A 21,612-nucleotide genomic window follows, 5' to 3' on the forward strand; every position below is an offset into this window, starting at 1 on the left:
CAGCACGTGGTAATGACCTGGAACTCGCTCCCTACAAGAGCGCTGGAGAAAATAGCCCAGATCTTCTGGCCTCTCGATAATTGGAGACCGTACGTTTCCCCCAAGATATGCTGCAGAAGCCTCGGAAGTCCCAATACACTGACACTATGGGAATTGCCCAGGAAGTTTGAACTTCCGTTGGTCAAGTCCCCTGCTCCCTGGGACCCTCTGAAAAAGTCTTCAACTCTAAGTTAAACGTTGGATACTTTGGTCAGTTCCAAATTACTCACCTGAATAGTTACCCAGGAAAAATTAGATAAAACATAGTCTAACACCTGGGTAACTGCACAACTGACCCCTCAATCACTCACTGACCTCTCCCCCCAACCCTCCGACTCCCTCCTGACCTGACCCAACCTTGCAACCTACTCAGCTGCCACCCTATCCGCTTACCCACTTACCTTACTCATCCTACCCACTTACCCACCCTACTCCCTTACCCAACTTACTCACCCTACCCCCTTACCTCATGCTGCCTACCCACTTACACACTAGCCTTCTCCCCGTAGCTTTTCAAAGAAGCTTTGAGACATTTAAACTCTTTACTCACCAGAGCTTGGCAGCTAGCGCCGTAAAAAGGGGCGTGTCTTTTGCATGGGTTCTCTTTGCTGATGTCTCCGAAGCATCCTGCACTGAGTCAGCTTGGAAAGATCCTCCATTGGAAGATTGCCCAGAATAATCAGTGGAAATTAAGTTGGCATTTTTTTGCCCGATCAGGGTTTGACCTTGGTCAAAAGATTTGGGCCAATGAATGACTTCAAACGAAAATTAGATGAGCACCGGAGGAAAATAAACTTGCAGGGCTATGGGAATAGAAAAAGGGAATGGGACTGACTGAATTGCTCTACAGAGGACCAGCATGGACTCAGTGGGATGAATGGTCTCCTACTGTGTTGTAATGATTCTTTGACTCCATGATTGGTGGAACATACTATTCACATGTTCATTCCTAATAGTGGGAGGGCTGAACCATTTCAAAAGCCAGGGCCTCATTTCTAGACTGCCAGTGAGTTGACCGCCTCAAGCAGTCTCACCCTGCAGCTGCAGTTGGGAGACCCAGACAATATGTTGACCCACAGGTAGGTTAGGAAAGGGAGTGATGGTGGTGGTGGTGGTGCTGGGGTTTGGTGGCAGAGTTGAAAAAGTACTTCAGCTCCTTCTGGTTCAACAAAAAAAATCTTGGAAAAATGTTTGGAGCAGCTTTTGAAGTGACCATTAAGTTGCTTGATGCCAGGACACACAGTGCACACTCCACCCACACATCTCTGAAAATTGCAATCGAGTAATGTGATTGATGAAAGGGTTCTGATGAAAGGTCACCTCGACCTGAAATGTTAACTCTATTTCTCTTCACAGATGCTGTCTGCCTGCTTTTATGTGATAGGTCCCTGATTTGCATATTTCAGAGGCAGACCTTGAAAAGAGTGTACAGCATCCATGGGAACCTGAGTAGGCTATCCCATTTCTTGAGCTTCATCTGGCATTCAGTTAGATAAAAGCTGATCTGTGCCTCATCTTAATTTACTCACCTTTGATAGATCTCCTTGATGTCTTTCGCTAACAAAAATCTGGAGATTGTTATGAATATTTAGTTCATGGTTCACATTAATATTTTAGAGGGAAATGCTTAGTTCTAGGAAGATTATTGTTGTGAAGGTAAGGTAACTGAAAATTTTGGGCTTCAGAGATTGCCAGAATACCTAAAGGAAAATGGCACTTTACCCATGTTTGTTTAATAGGGCCACAAGAGAAGCGATGAAGCCACAAAACAGCAGGTGGGCGAACTTAGCTGGAGAACTGGAGATGTGACATCTACACTGCTTGCAAAGAAGTGCAGTCCAGAGAGCTGTTTTGTTTTATGAGTTGGAGCTAACTTAGTTTAAAAGCATTCATTGAACCCTGAAAGACTACGTTGTCATGGAGATATACGGAGCTTAAGAAGGCTCTCTGATTTCAATTGATCTGTGTGTTCAGCAGCAGGGAAAGAGGCTCAATACTGAAAAGGTGCTGCTGTTAGCTGGCTACAGACAGTTAGAGCTCAGAAAATCCTTGGGAGCCATTTGGTGCACCTCAGGGTTGCAGTTAGGACTTTGCGTGGTTTGCAGCTCAAAAAAGCCCTGGGAGCTGTTTGGTACAGTTAGGGCTCAGGAGAAATCCTGGGGAGCTGAGTGGGTGGCAGAAAGTTACTGGTTCCATGGCTGGAGAGGGTTAGAGCTCAGAGGAGGCCCAGGGAGCCATTTATAGCTCAGTACAGCTGAGATACTGGAGTCTGGAGCAACCCAGGGGCAGTGCCAGCTTTGTGAAGCTAGTGGTCTGTGAAAGAGTTGGAATTGTGCCAGTAATTAGAGGCAGGAGTGCAGCTTCATGAATCCCTTAGAATGCAATCTCAGAAGAAGAGATTAAACTGTACCAATTGAGCAATCATTGAGGCAGTCAAAGTCAGAGTGGCTTTTGAGGGAATTCAGAGGCTAGGTCTTTTAAAGTTAAGAATTGAAATACCTCAGAGTGTACAGAGTGCACCAAGATTTTGTGACTCACAGTGGTCACTGACATCTGGGGATGTTGATGAGAAATCCGTGGGATCTGTCTTAGTCACATCTGCCATTTAATATGCAGTTTGGTGTATTCGACCACAGTTTGCCTGTTGATTTATATTTATCTCCTGTTAATTTTGAATGTTAGAGTATAAGATAGATATTGTAGATTGTTTTACTTTTCTGACGCGGTTTAGTAAAGATTATTTTGTTTGTTTAAATCTGTGAAATCTTGTGGCTTTATTTTCTTAGTGGGTAACCGGGATTTCAAACTTTGTCTACTTTACACAAAAAGTTACTTTTCCTGGTCCCTAATCTGATCATAACAGGATTGTCTTGAAAATGTCAATTGTCTCAGCATTCAAGTGGGGAAGAGTGCCAAATTTCCATTATCCTATGTGTTAAAAAGTACTTCCTGATTTCATTTCTAAATGGCTTAGCTCTAATCAGGTTATTCCTCCTTGTCCTGAATTACACTACAGAGAAAGTATTTCCTCTGGTATCAACCCTATCAAACCACTCAATCACTTAAAGACCATGATTAGATCATTCTATAAACTTCTAGACACAAAGAAATAGAAAGCAAGCTTATTCAACCTGTCCTCTAAGTTAACCCTTTAAACCATGGTATTATTCTTGAGACATTGTGCTATACCCACTTCCATGGCCAATATACTTCATACTCTATACTCACCAAGGCAAACACTTCCAGGGGTTTAGTGCCCAAACCAGAATATAATTCTCCAGATGGGGTCTGTATAGTTGAAGCATTACTTCCTCATTTTTGTAATGCTTTGAGATAAAGGCCAACATACCACTGATTACCTTTTATTTTGAATACTTTTCGTACCTGCAAATTAACTTTTGGTGTACATGAACACCTAAACCCTTTGGTTCCTCTACAGCTCTGAGTCTCCCACTATTGAATATTATTCCAATTTGTCTTTTTTTGATCCAAACTGGATGCCATTTCCCCACATTGAAGTCCATTTGCCATTGCTTTGCTCTCTCATTTAGTCGGCCTCTGTCCTTTTGTAACGTCCGAGTCCCAACTGCACAATTTACTTTGCTCCTAACTTAGTGTCATCTGAAAAACTTCGATAAACATCTCTTAATTTCTTCATTCAAGTCACTTCTGGCTGTGGTGAAAAGCTGAGGACTCATTTTAGATCCCTGGGAAACATCCTTGCAATCATAGAATGCTCTCTTACTCCCAGATAATTTCAATACCATGTGCTTTCAATTTTTGCTAATAATTTCTTGTTTTTTTTTTAAAAATAGTTTTATTCATAAAAATAATTTTATCTGAAAATTTGTCCTTAATCTGAGATGGTCTAAAGAAATGGGTTCCACCAAAGGAGAATGAGAAAGCCCAAAGACGACATCTGGATTAGTATGATTTGGTACATTTCAATTCCATAACATGATAGAATGTCACAGCACGGACATTTAACCCATCAAGTCCATGCCAATGTTTTCATGACATGAACTTTCAATCCAATTCTATTCACCTGCTTGTTCACTATGCCTTGTAAGAAGCTATGTTGGACCTTTCTCCATTGTTTTTATGTCCTCCCTATATTAGAAAGTCCAAAACCTAACAACATACTTCAACTGCAGCTTTGCCAAAGAGTCTTGTGAAGTTAATCATTATCGCTTTGCTTTATATCTCTAGGTACAAAGTCAAGGATTGCACTCACCATTTTTATAGCGAGATTTACTTAATGCCACCAACCTTTAATGATGAGTGTAACTGCACACGAAGGACATGAAACAGTTAACCCCTGAACTAAAGGATATGAAACAGTTAACATCAACAGATAGAGGGAATGAGCTAACTGGCTCATGATTGATTTAGAAACTGGGCAATGACACAGGCTAACTGTAATTACAAATTGCGAGCTGGTTTAAGAATGAAAGGAGCATTTAAATTTACACCTGAATAAGCTATGAGCTAAGTGCCCTTCACTGTGAGAGGGAAATCATATTATCCTTCTGTTGTGTAAACAGCAGGAGAATTGCCTATGCCCTTGCAATTCTGCATAGCTCAGGACACTGAAAAGGGTAAAGGGGTTTGAAGAGCTGGACAATCCAGCGGAACTTTAATGGAATCTACACCTGAGGCCCAGGTGTGTGATAGTGTGACTTGAACACTATAAAAAAGGGACAAGGTCAAAGCATGGTTACAGCAGTCAGGATAAGAAGGTCTGGGACTGGTCATCACCAGATCCAGGCCTACAATCAACACTGGTAACAACCAGCCACGTGGGTGATTGTAAATTTTCAGTCAAAGTATAAAGGAGATTGTACAATAAATGAATGAATCTAAGGTTGAGCTGAACCCTGTTTGCTGCATGCCTTTTGTTCTTGTAATTCCAGGGTCCAAGAACAACTGTAAGGGTTATGATGAAGCTATTAATGTATATAATATTACTGGAAAATATTTTTCTTTTAAAATAAAGATTTAGTCTGTGGGTGTGTCTTAACTGGATAAAAGACAGCTAGTCTAGGTACTTTGATGTGTACTAGTTTTGAGATATAAGGGAGGTAGGGTGAATTTGCATTTTTTGAATAGAGCATTCAAGAAGTGGGGTGAAATCTGGCACCTAGCTAGCAGAGACCGAGCAATATGTTTATATAACTAATACAATTGGTACTATAAAAGCAGTTTTATTGTTAGAAGAGGTGCAGTTCAAAGAGGCTGGTGATACAATGAGAAATTACATTCAGTGCGATGTGCTGTATATAACCGATAGCAGTTTTGTGTGTGCAGAGCACAGGCAATGTAAGATCAAAACAGCTGTAAGCCTCCAACTGTCTCCACAGGAACCAAAGTGAGAGGAACCTCATTTTGAATTTGTAAGGTGCCTGGTTAAGTCTATAGGTGCTGTTGCCTTAACAGAGATTAGTTTGGAAATTTGTTAAAAGTTATGACGGTTGTAATTTGTAGCCATGTGTACATACTTAACTTGTGTAAATTAATAAAATGTTTCCTTTAGTTTAATATAAAACCTGTCAAGAACTGGTGGCCTGATTCCTGAATTTAGAGTTGCACCTCAAACATAAAACTTAAAAATATAGGTTATGACAGTTGTTTAAAGCTCCCCTCTGGGATTTTTAAATAGCTCAGCTTTACCATCTGCTGGGTCATAACAAGGAGGAAGGAAACAAAACCTATCACACATCTACTCATCTACTACAATTAAACTCACCATTTCAGGTTATATTTTCTGCCCTATTCTCATTTCCAATTTTAATTCTGCAATACAGTTCTCAATTTTTTTAATCTCCCTGTTTCTTGATGGTTTAGTGCAGGGTTCCTGTTAATTTGTTTTATTTATTCGTTCATGGGGTGTGGGCATTGATGGCTAGGCCAAAAGTTATTACTCATCCCTAGTTGCCCCTGAGAAGGTACAAGGGGAGCAAATCTGCGGAGGCATTAGTGGAGTACAGAAAGTGCAGGGTGGAGCTTAAGAAAGCAATTAGGAGAGCAAAGAGGGGATATGAGAAAGCTCTGGCTGGTAAAAGTAGGGAAAATCCCAGGATATTCTATAAGTATATCAATGGGAAGAGGATAACCAGGGAAAGAGTAGGGCCCATTAGGAACCAAGGGGGCAATCTATGGGTGGAGCCAGAGGACATCGGTAGAGTGTTGAATGAATACTTCACATTCATCTTCACCCAAGAGAATGAGGATGAAGGTGTGGAACTGTGGGAGAGAGATTGCGAGGTTCTTGAGCAAATTGATATAGGGAGTGACATGGTATTGGAGGTGTTTTCAGGCTTAAAAGTGGACAAATCTCCAGGTCCAGATGATTTGTGTCCCAGACTGCTGAGGGAGACAAGGGAGGAGATTGCAGGGACTCTGACCCAAATTTTTAATTCCTCTCTGGCCACGGGGGAGGTGCCAGAGGACTGCAGAACAATAATGTGGTTCTGCTATTTAAGGAGGGTTGTAGAGATAAGCCAGGGAGCTACAAGCCAGTGAGTTTCATGTCAGTAGGGAAACTATTGGAGAAAATTTTGAAGAAGAGATTCTATCTCCACTTGGAGAGGCAAGGTTTGAACAGGGATAGTCAGCATGGCTTTGTCAGAGGAAGGTCATGCCTAACAAATTTGATTGAATTTTTTGAGGAGGTGACCAGTTGTGTAGATGAGGGTAGTGTAGTTGATGTAGTTTATATGGATTTCAGCAAAGCCTTTGACAAGGTCCACATGCCTCCTTATAAAGAAGGCAAATGCACATGTCATACAGGGTAATTTGATAAGGTGGATTCAAAATTGGCTTAGCTGTAGGAGACAGAGGGTGATGACAGAAGGCTGCTTTAGTGACTGGAAGCCAGTGTCCAGTGGCGTACCACAGGGATCTGTGCTGGGTCCCCTATTATTCATCATTTATATAAACGACATATATGACTATGTGGGGGGTAGAATTAGTAAGTTTGCGGAGGACACAAAGATTGGCCGGGTGGTTAACAGTGAGGTTGAGTGTCTTGGGCTACAGGAAGATATACTGGAAGATGGTCAAATGGGCAGATAAGTGGCAGATGGAATTTAACCCCGAAAAGTGTGAGGTGATACACTTTGGAAGGAGTAATTTGACAAGGAAGTATTCAATGAACGGCATGACACTAGGAAGTTCTGAAGAACAAAGGGACCTTGGCATGTGTGTCCATAGATCTCTGAAGGCGGAGGGGCATGTTAGTGGGGTGGTGAAAAAGGCATATGGAATGCTTGCCTTTATCAATCAAGGCATAGATTACAAAGGTAGGGAGGTCATGTTGGAGTTGTATAGAACGTTGGCGAGGCCACAGCTGGAGTACTGTGTGCAGTTCTGGTTGCCACATTATAGGAAGGATGTGATTGCACTGGAGGGGGTGCAGAGGAGATTCACCAGGATGTTGCCTGGGTTGAAACATTTAAGTTATGAAGAGAGGTTGGATAGACTTGGGTTGTTTTCGTTGGAGCAGAGAAGAATGATGGGCGACCTAATCGAGGTGTACAAGACTGAGGGGCATGGACAGGGTGGATAGGGAGCAGCTGTTCCCCTTAGTTGAAGGGTCAGGCATGAGGTGTTTCTCACGTGTCGGTGCAGACTCGATGGGCCGAAGGGCCTCTTCTGTACTGTGTGATTCTGTGATTCAGTGAAAAGGTGGTGGTGAGCTGCTATCTTGAACTGTTGCATTACATGTGGTGTAGGTACACCCACAGCACTGTTCGGAAGGGAGTTGTAGGATTTTGACCCAGTGTCAGTGAAGGAACTGTGCTATATATCTATGTCCGGATGGTAAATGACTTGGAGGGAAACTTCCAGGTGGTGGTGTTCCCATCTATCTGCTGCACTTGTCCTTCTAGGTGATACAGGTTGCAGGTTTGGAACATGCTGTCGAGGGAGCCTTGGAGAGTTGCTGCAGTGTATTTAGCAGATGGTTCACACTGCTGCCACTGTGCATCAGTGATGCAGGGAGTGGGTGTTGAAGGTGGTGGATGAGATGCCAATCAAGTGGGCTGCCTTGTCCTGGATGTTAGCAAACTTCATGAGTGTTGTTAGAGTTGCACTCATCCAGGCAAGTGGAGAGTATTCCATCACACTCCTGACTTGTGCCTTGTAGATGGTGGACAGGCTTTGGGGAGTCAGGACCTAAGTTACTTGGAGCAAAATTTCCAGCCTTTGACCTCATCTTGTAGTCACAGTATTTATATGAATGGTCCAGTTCAGTTTCTCTTCAATGGGTAACCCCCAGGATGTTGATAGAGAGGGTTCAGCGATGCCAATGCCGTAAAATGTAAAGAAGAAAGTTTTAGATTCTCTGTTTTTGGAGATGGTCATTGCCTTGCACTTGTATGGCACGAATGTTACTTGCCACTTATCAGCCCAAGCCTGAATATTGTCCAGGTCTTGCTGCATATGGACACGGACTGCTTCAGTATCTGAGGAGTTGCAAATGGTGCTGATCATTGTGCAGTCATCAGCGAACATCCCCACTTCTGACCTTATGATGGAAGGAAGGTCATTGATGAAGCAGCTGAAGATGGTTGGGCCTAGGACACTACCCTGGGGAACTCCTGCAGTGATGTCCTGAAACTGAGATGACTTACCTCCAACAACCACAACCATTTTCCTTTGTACTAGGTATGACTCCAAACAGCGAAGAGCTTTCTCCCCTCAATTCCCATTGACTCCAGTTTTGCTAGAGCTCTTTGAAGCCACACTCGGTCAAATGCTGCCTTGATGTCAAGGGCAGTCACTCTCACTTCACCTCTTGAGTTCAACTCTATGTCCATGTTTGGACCAAGGCTACAATGAGGTCAGGAGCTCAGTCCCCCTGGCGGAATCCAAAGCGAGCGTTAGGGAACAGGCTATTACTGATAGCACTGTTGCTGACTCCTTCCATAACTTTACTGATGGTCGAGAGTAGACTGATGGGGCAGTAAATGGCAGGGTTGGATTTGTCCTACTTTTTGTTGACAGGACATACCTGGGCAATTCTCCACATTGCTGGGCAGTTGCCAGTGTTGTCGTGTTCTGGAACAATTATTTGTCAATAGTTGTTACCCGCAACAGATACAGGAAGATTTTCTCTGGTCAATACCTCTGATTAATTGAAACATATTAAAAAATAAGTGCATTTACGATTTCGCTAGAAATACTAACTGCAGGCAATCTTTACACATTTACCTTAAACTATTACTACATCATATAAAAACAGAAAATACTGGAGACACGCATAAGTTTAGGCAGCATCTGGGGAGAAAGAGCTATACAGGTAACAACATATAACAATTCACTTCCACAAGCTTCTTGATGGTTGTGGATTTGTATCCTGGTTTAAAAATGATTTCCATCCAACATAATACATAATTTCCTGGTGGTCCTGGGAGGCCTATGGTTGATAGATATTTTTGTCTTCTAGGCTATAATGTAAGTTGAGTGCACTCTAAGCACATCCTGTTAATTGAATGAGGAAATTGTCCAAGTTTCCATCAGTCAAGGAATGTACCTGCTACGCCTTGCAATCAAGCACGGCTTATGTCAAGTTTATTAACAGCTTAATGGAAGAAATAAATTCAAATCTGTCGATGGTTTAGTTTGAAATACCGTAGGATGATTCTTCCTCACTTGCATAGTTACCTCACAATATTTAATTCATAAACCAAAATTTTCAGGCTCTGCTCCAATTTTCTAAACTTAATTTATTTGAATACATCCCTAGGCTGCATTGTACATCCTGTTCATGCCAGGCAATTATGTTCTGCTACTGTTGCACAGCCAAGGAGGTGACAAGGACACTTTTCTCCTCAGGATTCATTAACTCTAACATTCTTCAACACTCTAAGCACAAACATAATTGATATGTTTTCCCCTAAAAAAGCTATTATTTAAATTTCAGGAAATTTTCCAATGATGTGCTGGATTTTTTTTTTACAGATTCATTCATAAATATTAACAGATAATACTCATGTTGATTTAATTTCACTTGGATTTTCAATGCCATTTTCTAACTAGATCCAGATGTTTTTAAATTCATGGCCTCTTTCTGTTACAGTGCTGCTGCCAACAACAGGCTTGACTTCAGTAGCAACCTTGAGTTATAAATAATACAAAGCTTCTGGGAAAGCAGCAGCATCACTGGTAGCAAATGCAGATGCTCCTCCTGTGTTTTTTTCTGGCCTTTGTTGATTAGTGAATTGTACAGGTATTGCCACTGAGGGAAACTGAAAAAGATTGTGGCAAAAATGCAGGCATTTTTCTTCACTTCTTATGTATATATATTTGTGCTAATTGTTGCTAAATCTGATTAAATTATTTAAAAGTAAAGTCACTCAATGTTAAATGTATAATTTCATTTCCATTTCAAGTTCATGGAGCTACCCTTCTTCCTCCCAGGTCACACTGGTACTCATGGCCCTTCCCTCCAGTTCACGGTGTCACTATTCACACCACCCCACCACCTCCTAGTTCAATCTGGCATTTGTCTACTTGTCCTGCCTTGCCTTTGTCTTCGTCCACTCTGGTTCATACTGGAACTATTTTTCCTCAGCAGTCTATTCACCATTGTGCCCCCGCAGCCCCTCCGCCCCCCCCCCCTGATTCCATTCTGGCAATCTCCAGGTCTTGTTCACATGAGCAATGTTCCCCTGTACTCCTGATTCATACTGGCACCTTTCTCCCAACTTTTCCTTCTCTCTCGCTCTCTTTCTGTTTGGCATTGTTCATGAAGCCAGCTTTCTTTGATTCATCCTTCACTACTGCTTTGGTTCCTACCTGTGCTGTTCTTTACTTTGCTGCATACTCTGAGTAAGAAATGTCACTTTGTGGAAAATTTTGGCCCATAGCATGCAGCAGACGTTGATATCCAAGAAGAGCGTAGGGTAGGAGTAGGAAGCAGAAGGGAGTTGGATGATATTTTTGGGCAGTATGTTTCTCATGGTGTGATGTTTGTATATTCTGCAACAATGATTGCAACCTTGCATATAGGGTAGTAATCTAATGCACATAGCACTAGCCATGTGCTCCTCCCCAGCTGTTGGAGAAAGTCCAGGAATGGTAGTTTTCTTTCTTATATTGACCTCATATGCATCTTTTGCAGTTGCCATTGGTGCCATGGTGTTTGCCCTGTAACATAAATACAGCAGGTATAATTCCACTAACATTCATAAAAGATGTTACAGGACCCACTGCTGGATCAACAACAACAACTCAAGTATAGCTGAAAAAAAGAGTCATGTTAAGCTTTACATCTTGTACTCATCAGGACACTCGCAAGAATATCAACATAAGGGGGAAAACAACAATTTATACTGTATGTGAAGAGAGTGCTGATTGGTTGGCAAGTGGCATTGCTATGGAGAATGCACCATTGATGGTGATTGACAGTTAACTGAAAAGCATTGCTTAATTTAAACCAGGCAGCTTGACCTTGATTGGTCAAGGCATTGCCCTGAGGAATGAGTCAGCGAATGGCTGTTATTTATTTTGTTCAGCTGAAACAGGCACAGTGTGTGTATATGTTCTTTCTGCCTGCAAAGAACAGGGCCCTGTGTATTAATATATGTAGCTTCCAGTGCAAGCAAATGCACCACATTGCGAGCCCGACTGACAATATTAAATTGGTTGTCTTAGTATATTGAGAATGATTTATCAAATGTTGACCAATTGTGGAATCACATCTAATGTTGGGCACTGTGTTTTTGAGTTTTGCAAGCACGGGCTGGTTGGATACGGTTTGTACCCTGCCCATTGCAAACAGCGGCTGGGACATGCTGTTTGGTACAATCCACCAATCTTTGGGATATATGGCCGACGTACCTAGCATCACATTGGCACTGAAATTCATAACCCATATTATTCATTTGTGTGATAAGCAGAATGTCTTTTTGGCTTGACGGCGAAATCCTGTTAGTGGTGGATACCACTCGTGTTGCTACTGCATAGTAGCAGTGTGAAACAGCTAGCTTCATCTGTTGTTCAAATTTTTGAGGTACCTTGCTCTTCCAAGGCAATCTGAGATAGACTGGGCACTTTTCAGGACCAAAAGTGACAAAATTGGTGGTGCATACTCCAAGGCAATGCCACTTGCCAACTAATCAGTACTCTCTTCACATACAGTATAAATTATTTTCCCCCTTATATTGGTATTCTTGTGAGTGTCCTGATGAGTGCAGGATGAGAAATTTAGACATGTCTTGTTTTCAGCAGTACTCAAGCTCTGTGCTACCAAACAACTATTAACAACAACTTAAGTTTATTAAGTTAGAGGTGCTACATAAAATCTCCCAAGGTGCTTCACAGGAACAAGTATTTTATTCTTTCATGGGCTGTGAGCATCAGTAGCTGTGCCAGCACTTGTTGCCCATCCCTTTTTACTGTATGGCTTGGAGAGGGATTTGGAGTTGGTGATATTCCCATGAATCTGCTGCACTTGTCTTTTTAGGTGTACAGGTCATGGGTTTGGAAGGTTCTTTCAAAGGAGGCTTGGCAAGTTGCTGCAGTGTATCTTGTATATGGTACACACTGCTGCCACTGTGCATCAGAGATGGTTGAAATGAATATTTAAGTTGATGGATGGGGTGCTGATCAAGTGGGTGGTCCTGGAGGGTATTGATCTTCTCGAGTGTTGTTGGAGAGTATTCCATCACACTCCTGACTTGTGTCTTGTAAATGATAGTCAGGTGTTGGGGAGTCAGAGGTGAGTTACGCTTCACAGAATTACCAGCCTCTGACCTGCTCTTGTAGCCACAGTATTTATGACTGGCCCTTAATTTTCTGGCCAATGGTAATGCCCAGGTTGTTGTTTGTGGGGGATTTAGCGATGGTAATGCTGTTGAATGTCAAATGGAGATGGTTAGATTCTCTCTTGTTGGAGATGGCAATTGCCTGGCAGTTGTGTGGCATGAATGTTACTTGCCACTTAACAGCACAAGCTTGAATGTTGCTCCGATCTTGCTGTATGTGGACGAGTCTCCCCCATGGTTCAAGCTAACAGCGCAGCTTTGGAGCATGGGTTAAGAGAATGACTGCACCTGAGCTGAGAGCACAGCTTGCAAGACGATGGGCAAGGCAGCCGTCAATTGGTCAGGTGGAGTGGGGTGGGGGTGGGTGGGGTTTCGGGCAGCCATGCAGCGCATTAAACTCTGGCCATCCAAGTGGTAGCCGGCACTCTCCGTGACGCATTAAGGGGTCTTCAGACTTAACCAAGGGAGGTTTTTAGTACACCCATGCTAACCCACACGTCTCTCTCTTTCATCCTGCAGGAAGGGTACATCAGGATCATAGAGCCTGGTGAACTAGCTGTATGCCTCCTGGCGTACAGAGAGCGAGGACGACTGGGAAGAGAATGACTGAGGCACCTGGCTGCGCAGAGGGAGGAGCAGCACTCTCTGGAAGGAGGGGCGGCTGAGGCTCCTGCACACGCTACCGAAGAGCCGCAGTGAGCCATCGCTGGTCGGTGCCTAGCTAGACCCAGGGCCTATAGATGCCGCCTTTCATTCCTGCAGATGACCAAGGGCCAGTGTCAATTAAGACTGTGCATGTCTAGGAAACTGGTCAGTCATATCTGCCAGCTTCTAAATGATTTGGCGCTATGGGGACATAGAGGGCATCCACTACCAGCAGCTGTGAAAGTGACCGTGATGCTCAATTTCTACACCAGTGGCACCTTTCAGGGCTCCTGTGGTGACCTCTATGCAATATCACAAGGCTTCACCCACAAATGCATCCATGAGGTCACGGATGCCATCTTTGCGAGGGAACACAACTATGTGCATTTCGCCCGGGACCAGGGCAGCCAGGATGCAAGACTGATTGGATTTGCCCACACCTTGGGTTTCCCACAGGTGCAGGGTGCGATCAACTGCACTCTCATGGCACTCAGATCTCCATCGCAACAAGAGGTCAACTATGTCAACCACAAGGACCTCCATTCGCTGAATGTGCAGATGGTGTGTGACCTTCACAAATGCATCCTGCAGGTCTGCACATGTTCTCCAGGGAGTGTCCATGACTCCTACATTCTCATTAGGTCTCAGATCCCTGACGTCTTCCAGGATCCAAAGAGACTTTAGGGTTGGCTCCTCAGGGACAAGGGTTTTCTGCAGAGGCCGTGGCTGATGACACCCGTGTGGTGGCCTCAGACTGCAGAAGAGCAATAGTATAATGGGACTCATGCTGCAGCTCACAACTTGGTGGAGCAGACCATTGGGATGCTGAAAATGAGGTTCCAGTGCCTGGACCAGTCTGGTGGAGCCCTGCAATATAGTCCACAGAGGGTGTCATGCATCACTGTCATCTGCTGAGCACTTTACAGCCTGGTGCTGCAACAGGGAGAGGAGCTGGCTGAGGAGGAGATGGAGGAGCTGGAGGTCTCCTCCGATGAGGAGGACATTGACAGGGATGAAGGTGAGGAGGTCCTCCAAGGCGAAGATGATGGGGGGCTTCGCCCTGGCCAGACAAGCAGGCTCGCCCGGGAGGCCGTCATAGCTGCTATATTTGTGGAGGATGATGACAACATGCAGTGGGGAGACACCATAGATCCTCACATTGCATCTGTGAACGTTTGACTCCAGTCTGGCTTATGGCAGCGCATATACCCGCTGTGATAATGCTCCTGTCATGGAGACGCAGTGGAGGCCCTAAAATTCACTTGATTGCAGGAGGACGATGATGACCTACAGTGAGGACACTCCATAGATCTTTAAGTAGCCTCTGAGAATGTCTGACTCCAGTCTGGCCGAGGGCAGCTCACTTGCACTCTGTGATCAGGATCATATCATAGAGACACAGCCACGGAACTTTAGAAGCATCTGATCCTTTGTCCGCCTTCAGCACCTGATCCCTTCAGGAGCACAGCGTCACTGGTCACAGGTGCTGAAGAGATGGGGGCCAGCCCCACCTTAAAGGTGCTGAGAGCACACAGGGAGAATGACGGGACACAGTGATGCCTGCCCACAACATTCTGGCAGCAAAGACAAGCACCATCGAAGTACAGGCATCAGTAATGTGTCCAGGGAGTGTGAGGCTGGACCATCACTTTGGTCTGAAGGCTGCACAAAGAACAGGGAAGAGGCTCTGAACTGAGACACCTGCCTTTATCTTGTGCAGAAAGATTTCACATCTGAGTGACAAGAACACTGCTCATCAGAACGAAAAGCCATAGGCAGGGAGACACTCTTGGGAGTTTATTGACCATAGTGAACAGTATGTACAAGTGATTAATACCTGTGCCCAGTTAGTTCAACTACATCTTCTTAACTTGCTTAACCCTGCCACTACGTATGGTGCTCCCCGGCCATTGACAGTGGAGGTGGATGCAGCCTGCTGACTGCTATGCCCTGGCAGTGATGACCTTGGCAAGCATCCTCTGGAGAGCCAAGGCCTGGAGGGCCCTGGCCTGCTTTCGGGGTCCTATTGTGTGAAGATGGCTACTGAGGTCATAGGAAGAGGGAATTCTGATGAGTTGGACACTCCTGGTGTCACCTGGATAGAAGGCCAGAGGGATACACCTGTTGATCCTCTTCCCTAAGGGTGCCCAAGGGCCCCTGGCTGACTCCTTGAGGAAAAAGGGTAGCTGGAGTGAGAGCAAGCTGCCCGACACCCCTCTCGCATACACACTTTTGGAGGCCAACTATGGCATCAGCGATGGAGTTCAGGCTGTGCAGCAGTGTAGGAGCGACATCCTGGACCAAGGTCTCCATGGCGGCCACCGTCCTACCAGTGTTGACCTTGGTGCATTGGCATGCCGGCGCTATAGGTGGCCTGTAGGTGGACAGACTCCACCATTGTGCCTTGCAATCTGAGGAGTGCAGACGACATCCCTTCCTGATGTTCCTGAGCTTGCCTTTGCAGCTTCAGCAACTGAGGTATGATCAAGTTCAAAGGCTCATCATCTGACTCAAGATCAGCAAATTTCTGGCCTCCACCAGACCTCTGAGCGTCAGACACCTGGGAAGTCCCTGTTGCCGCCTGCTGCGGATCAGAAAGTGCAATGTGCTCACCAGATTGTGATCCCATGGCTACTCTAAAGCTAGTTCCCACCGAGGTGTGTGTCTGCGCTGGTGGAGGGTGTGGGTGAGCGCTGTGATCGGACTTCAAGGAGGGTGCCTGCAGATTTCTCTTCAGAGATTTCTTTGGGGCTTGATTGGAGGCCCTGGGACGTAGACTCTGTAGATGGTTCCTCAGATGTGCCAACGGAAGCAAGGAGGGATAATTAGTGCATGGCCGTAGCCTGTAAAAGAGACACATCACTCACAGCATGGTTGTCTGATGGATGTTGCACTGTTGGATTCTCACTTGGTAGAGCACCGGCAACCTCACCATCAGCACAGGACCGGTCCCGGTCATCGACGGCCAGCTGGATGGCTCTGTTTTCAAAGCCCGTGAGGGCCATTCCTCCACCAGTCTGTGACCTCTCCCTCTTGTTGTGTGCCAGCTTGTCCTACGTGAATAGAGATGGAGAGAGTGTAAGCAGAATACCTGCCGGGCCAAATGATAAGTATGCCAGGCATGTGTGGGTGATGGGTGGTCCCATGGACAGATGAGGACGATGAAGATGAGCGTGAGAGAGTGAATGGTGATGTCCCTTGAACTGGCAGTGAGTGAGGGCCCTGTTGATGTGTGATAGGTTTGTGAGTGTGTGAGTTGAGAGTGATGAAAAGAGTGACTTACATTGGTGGAATGGAGATCATTCATCCTCTTGTGGCACTGGGTGGCTGTCCTCTTTTAAAGGTCGTTGGTGCTGATCACCACTGCCACCATCTCCCAAGCTGGATTAGTGAGGTTGCTGACCATCCTGCAGCCAGAGTGGGGATAGAGGACATCATGGCGAGACTCTACTGCATCCAAAAGGTGCTTGAGAGATGTGTCATTGAACCTGATGGCCGCAGTCTTTTTGCCTTTCAGGGCCATGTCTTCTTTGCAGCAGTTGTGGGCTGGAAGCACTGAGAGGTGTGCACGTGGCTGGACTTTAAATATGGCACCCGTATTGAAGTGCTGAAATGGCGAGGTGATGGTGTGGCGGGCGAATGAGAGCCTGCCCACCATGGAAACGGCATGTTTCCTGGGAATGCATAATTAATGTGGCGGGTTTGGGATGATACAGCATGAAAAGCCACCATTGTGACCGGCGGATAAAACCTGGTTTTACTAGCCTGATACCACACTTAGGACAAATCTGGGATGATTCCGCCCACTGTTGATGACCCCTTTCATCACATGGTCAAAGAGGTAGGTTTTAAGGAGAGTGAGGTAGACAGATGGATATATGTAGGGAGGATATTCCAGAGTTTAGAGCATAGAGAGGTTAAAATCTGGAATGATCAAGAGACCAGAATTTGTTTGCTGGATCAGATTGTTCCTTGCAATAATGGCTCCCTGGATACAGCTCATTGTGACACCCTGGGCCTGGCCGCCTCCATGGTCACTTGGACCACCTCACTCAAAAGGCCTCCCTTCCTCATTCTCGCCCAATCCTCTCCCACATACAGCACATCCTTTTCCTCCAAGGACAACCTACATTCCTCTGTCTCCATCTCTTCAAGGGTCACTCACTTTTGCTGGGCCATATTATGAAGCATGCAGCAGACCATGATCATGTGAGAAACCCTGGCAGGCGAGTATTGCAAGGTACCCCCTAGCAGTCCAGGCAACAAAAATGCGTCTTGAGCAGGCCAATGGACTGCTTGGAGATAGTTCTTGTCAGCGGATGGATATCATTGCCTTTGGGGCTCAGTTCAGGCACATGCACAGGAGTGAGAAGTCATTAGAGGGTAGCCCTTCTCCCCCAGCATTCATCCGCGGTATTCATCTGCAGACCTGGGGTGATGGGATGTAAAATCAGCAGAAGGCTTGACTGGCGGAGAATATATGAGTCATGGCAGCTCCCAGGAGACTGTGAAAAATAGAACATTTTTCTTGTGTACACATGCCAGCTGTACACTCATGGAGTGGTAGGTTTTCCTGTTGATGAACCTCTCCAGCCTGTCATTGGATGCCTTGACATGGGTGCAGTCAATGATGCCCTGTACCCCTGTACTTGTGGAAGACAGGCAATCATGGAAAATCCAAGTGCCCTCTGAGCCTGGGATGTCCTATTGGTGGGGAATTTAATGTAGTCTCCTGCCTTGGCAAAGAGAGCATCTGCGACCATCGTGATGGAGCAATGTGCAGCTGATTTTGAAATGCTGCAGAGATCCACGGCTGAGCCCTGAAATTATCCAATGGTAAAGAAATTCAAGGCCACGGTTACCTTGATTGCCACTGGCTGGGCATGGCAATGAATGAAACAAGGTATGAGCTCCTCATTGACCAGGGCACAGGTGCCTGTGATCATCTTCCTGCAGAGTTAGCTTCCGTCAACATGGCCTTTCAGACATGTCCAGGTAGCTTTGCCTGTTCAGGTAGATCCTGCGGCCTGCCTAGTCTCTCCTCCTCCTGTGGCCCTGGCTTTGCAGCTCTGTGCTCCTGATGCCCAGGATCCTTCCTAACTGTGCATGCAGCCGCTGTAATGCCTCGATGGCCTCTACTTGTGATGGTGTTAGTTCCATTTCTGGGTGCAGGCACCCTTCCTGTCACCCAGGTGATACACAAGCACCTTGGTCTAATATACCAATGCTTAAGCAATGCTTGAGATGGCAAATACCTGAGCTTTGCCTCTCTATCCTCCCTTGAGGAGTTCCTGCAACTTTTCAGTCTGTGCAGTGGGACCTTTCAAACAGTTCAAACAATTCAAATATAGTTCCAAGGATCTTCATTGCCTAGTGACTTGCCTCCATTAGTGTTCACACCTTCACTCATTGGGCATGATTGTTGAGGGTTCCCAATTCCTGGTTGCCTGCTAGAAAGTTGCATGGCATCTAACTTGGGGCCTTTTATTACAGCTTCAACAAGCTTAATTGAAGGCTTGATAGGCCCAGGTCTGACTTGCCACCCATGCCCTTTCCTGTGCTGTTTAAATGACCAATGCTAGAAACAGAGGTGGGAATTCCAACCACACTGCTTGGCCACCAGTTTCTTTGTCAACCTGGCTCTCTGAACAGGAAAATCTAGCCCTCAGGTTGCAAACAGATTGGCCTAATCTCAGACAGTTACCAGCTAGAGGGATAAAATTGGTCGCTGGGGATGGATTTTGGAGCAGGGGCCAAATACAATATGGCTTCAACAAAAATTAAAATCCAAAAATATATAGAAAGAGCAAGATTGTTCCCTTCTGGAGAAGGCCATTTGGAATATAAAATGATTGGGGTTCAGGGCATTGAAGCTGTCAGGTTCTTGAAAACAAAATCAATAGCCCCACTTCTTTCAATGTGAAGAGTGACAAAAGCAGTGGACAAAAATACAATTCAGAATGTTCCAGATGCTGGAAACCTGTCATAAAATTAACAAAGGCAGGAAATTCTCAGCAAGCTAGTTAGCAGGACAGGTCAGAAAGCAAGCAGAGTTGTAACTATTAACTTCTCTCCACAGACATGGACTGACTAGCTCAGAGTTTTCAGTAGAAAAAAGATTTATCAGAATGGTGCCAGGAGTGAGGGGGATTGTTATCCTTGAAGGGAAGATTTATTAGAGGAGTTTACGTTTATGAGGAGACTTGACAGAGAGGATTTGTTTTTGCTGGTGGGAAGGTTGATAACCAAAGGGCTAAGATTAAGATAATTGACAACAATTCTCGGACGGCGGGGGCAAGGGGGAACTGAAGGGAATTATTTTAATGCACCAAGTTGTTACCATCTGGATTGTGGCACCCGAAGCAGATCCAATAGTAACTTAGATAAAAGCAAAATACTGCGGATGCTAGAAATCTGAAACAAAAACAGAAAATGATGGAAAAACTCAGCAGGTCTAACAGCATCTGTGGAGAGGGAAACTGAGTTCACATTTCAAGTCCCGTATGACCCCGAAAAGGGTCCTTTCGGACCGATCGGCTCTGCGCCGCCATTTTACGCAGGCGGGCTAATTAAGGCCCATCCAGTGTAACACGCAAGCTGTAGTGCTCAGCGCTACCTGTGTGGGCGGGGGGGGAGGAGGGACAGACAGGGGCCAGCGCTCTTTTGCGCATACGCGCGAAATAGCTCTTCAATCTCCCTGAGGCGCAGAGCTGCAGAATCGATATTGAAATAATTAAATAGATGGTTTAAAAATTTATTTAAACATGAATCGATCAACTCACATTCTGAAGTCTAATTGGTACAAAGCAGCAAATCATGACTTAAATTTGTTTGAAAAGCAAATAGGAAATAAAGTGGCTGAAGTGGCTAACAATAAATATTAATTTTAAATAAAATTAAATCAGACATTTCAGCTATTATATTTAACTACATTTCCCCATCAGGTTAATTTTCATCAATTTAACTTTCTATTCTCCTATTGTGACTTGTCATTCATAGACTTTGAGTTAGAAATTCCATAAGGGCACTCTTCTGGCAATTATACTGGGAGTGTACCTGTCACAGAATCCCACCTACCAAAGTTCACAGGTCAGTGAAAAGGCCACATAATGGCTGGTTTTGGCAGCGTAGTGAGACTGGGCATAGCTATGCCAATGCTACACTGGGTACTGACTGAGGGCCAGGTTCTGGAGTTCTGAAATTAAAGACTCCCTCCTGCACCTCCCTGACATCAATGGTCTTTAAGCAGCAGGGACGCTCCAGCTGGAAGCCATTCTGGAAACTGTGCTTGAGTGTATAGCCATTTTGCTGATTCACCCTACAGTGCAGCAGGAGTCTGCCAGGACAGTTGTGCATTTTTAGGGCTAATCATTGTTACAACTGGCAGGGCAAAAATTTGGACTTTAAAGGAAATAAAAATGAGGTAAGCTGTAAAACGGGCTGCCAATTCATTTTTTGCACTATCCTATAAAGTCAAAGTGTACTCCAATGCGTCCAGTGTCGACACTACTTCATGCACATTCACTGAGAAGGTCCCTTCTCAATATATATCTTTTGAAACTTAACACCACTTTGAGGTTAATTTGTTGATGACGATGTTATCAACTGGTCATCAACCTTTCAGTAACAGATTCCTGTAGTCAAAACTATCAGCTATGGGTTAGCTAAACGTTCTATGTGCAGTGATAAAAAGTCATAGCCTCCCTGATGCCAGGGTCAATGATGGCACTGAGCGGTTGCAGGGCATTCTTCTTGGGGAGGATGAACAGCCAGAGGTCATGGTCCATGTTGGTACAAATGACTTAGGTAGGAAGGGGGATGTGGACCTGCATTCAGAATTAGGGAGCTAGGTGGAAAATTAGCAAGGTGGAGAAGGGAGGCCTTTAGCAAGGTGCAGAAGGGAGGCCTTTAGATTCCTGGGACACTGGGCAGACTTGTCCCAGATTTGCACTAAATGAGGTAGCGGGCAGGTAAAACTAGCCGTGATGTTGGGTTTTCACACCATATCGTCCCAAACCTGCCGCATTATTTAAGCATTGCCAGCAAACACGCCCTTTCCAGGGCAGGCAGGCTGTCATTCGCCCGCCATGCCGTCACCTCGCCACTTCATCACGCTGGGCGCCATATTTAAAGTCCACCTGCGCGCACACATCTCAGT

The 21,612-nt window shown here is 45.1% G+C and overlaps 1 protein-coding gene across 2 annotated transcripts in view; it reads right to left on the minus strand.

Annotated features, from left to right (window-relative positions):
- Positions 1-21,612, minus strand: part of sntg1 (syntrophin, gamma 1) — a 637,587-nt gene that overhangs the window by 283,021 nt on the left and 332,954 nt on the right. Inside the window, exon 1 of one of the 2 annotated variants that reach the window (XM_078539716.1) lies at positions 17,884-17,957. The exons of the other annotated variant lie outside the window; for it this stretch is intronic. The gene's annotated coding sequence lies outside the window, so the exon portion shown is untranslated. Of the gene's footprint in view, positions 1-17,883; positions 17,958-21,612 lie in introns of those variants that run through there. 2 annotated transcript variants of the gene reach the window in all.

The sequence above is a fragment of the Cetorhinus maximus genome, chromosome 4 (genome assembly GCF_964194155.1).
Source record: "Cetorhinus maximus chromosome 4, sCetMax3.hap1.1, whole genome shotgun sequence".
Classification (NCBI taxonomy): domain Eukaryota; kingdom Metazoa; phylum Chordata; class Chondrichthyes; order Lamniformes; family Cetorhinidae; genus Cetorhinus; species Cetorhinus maximus.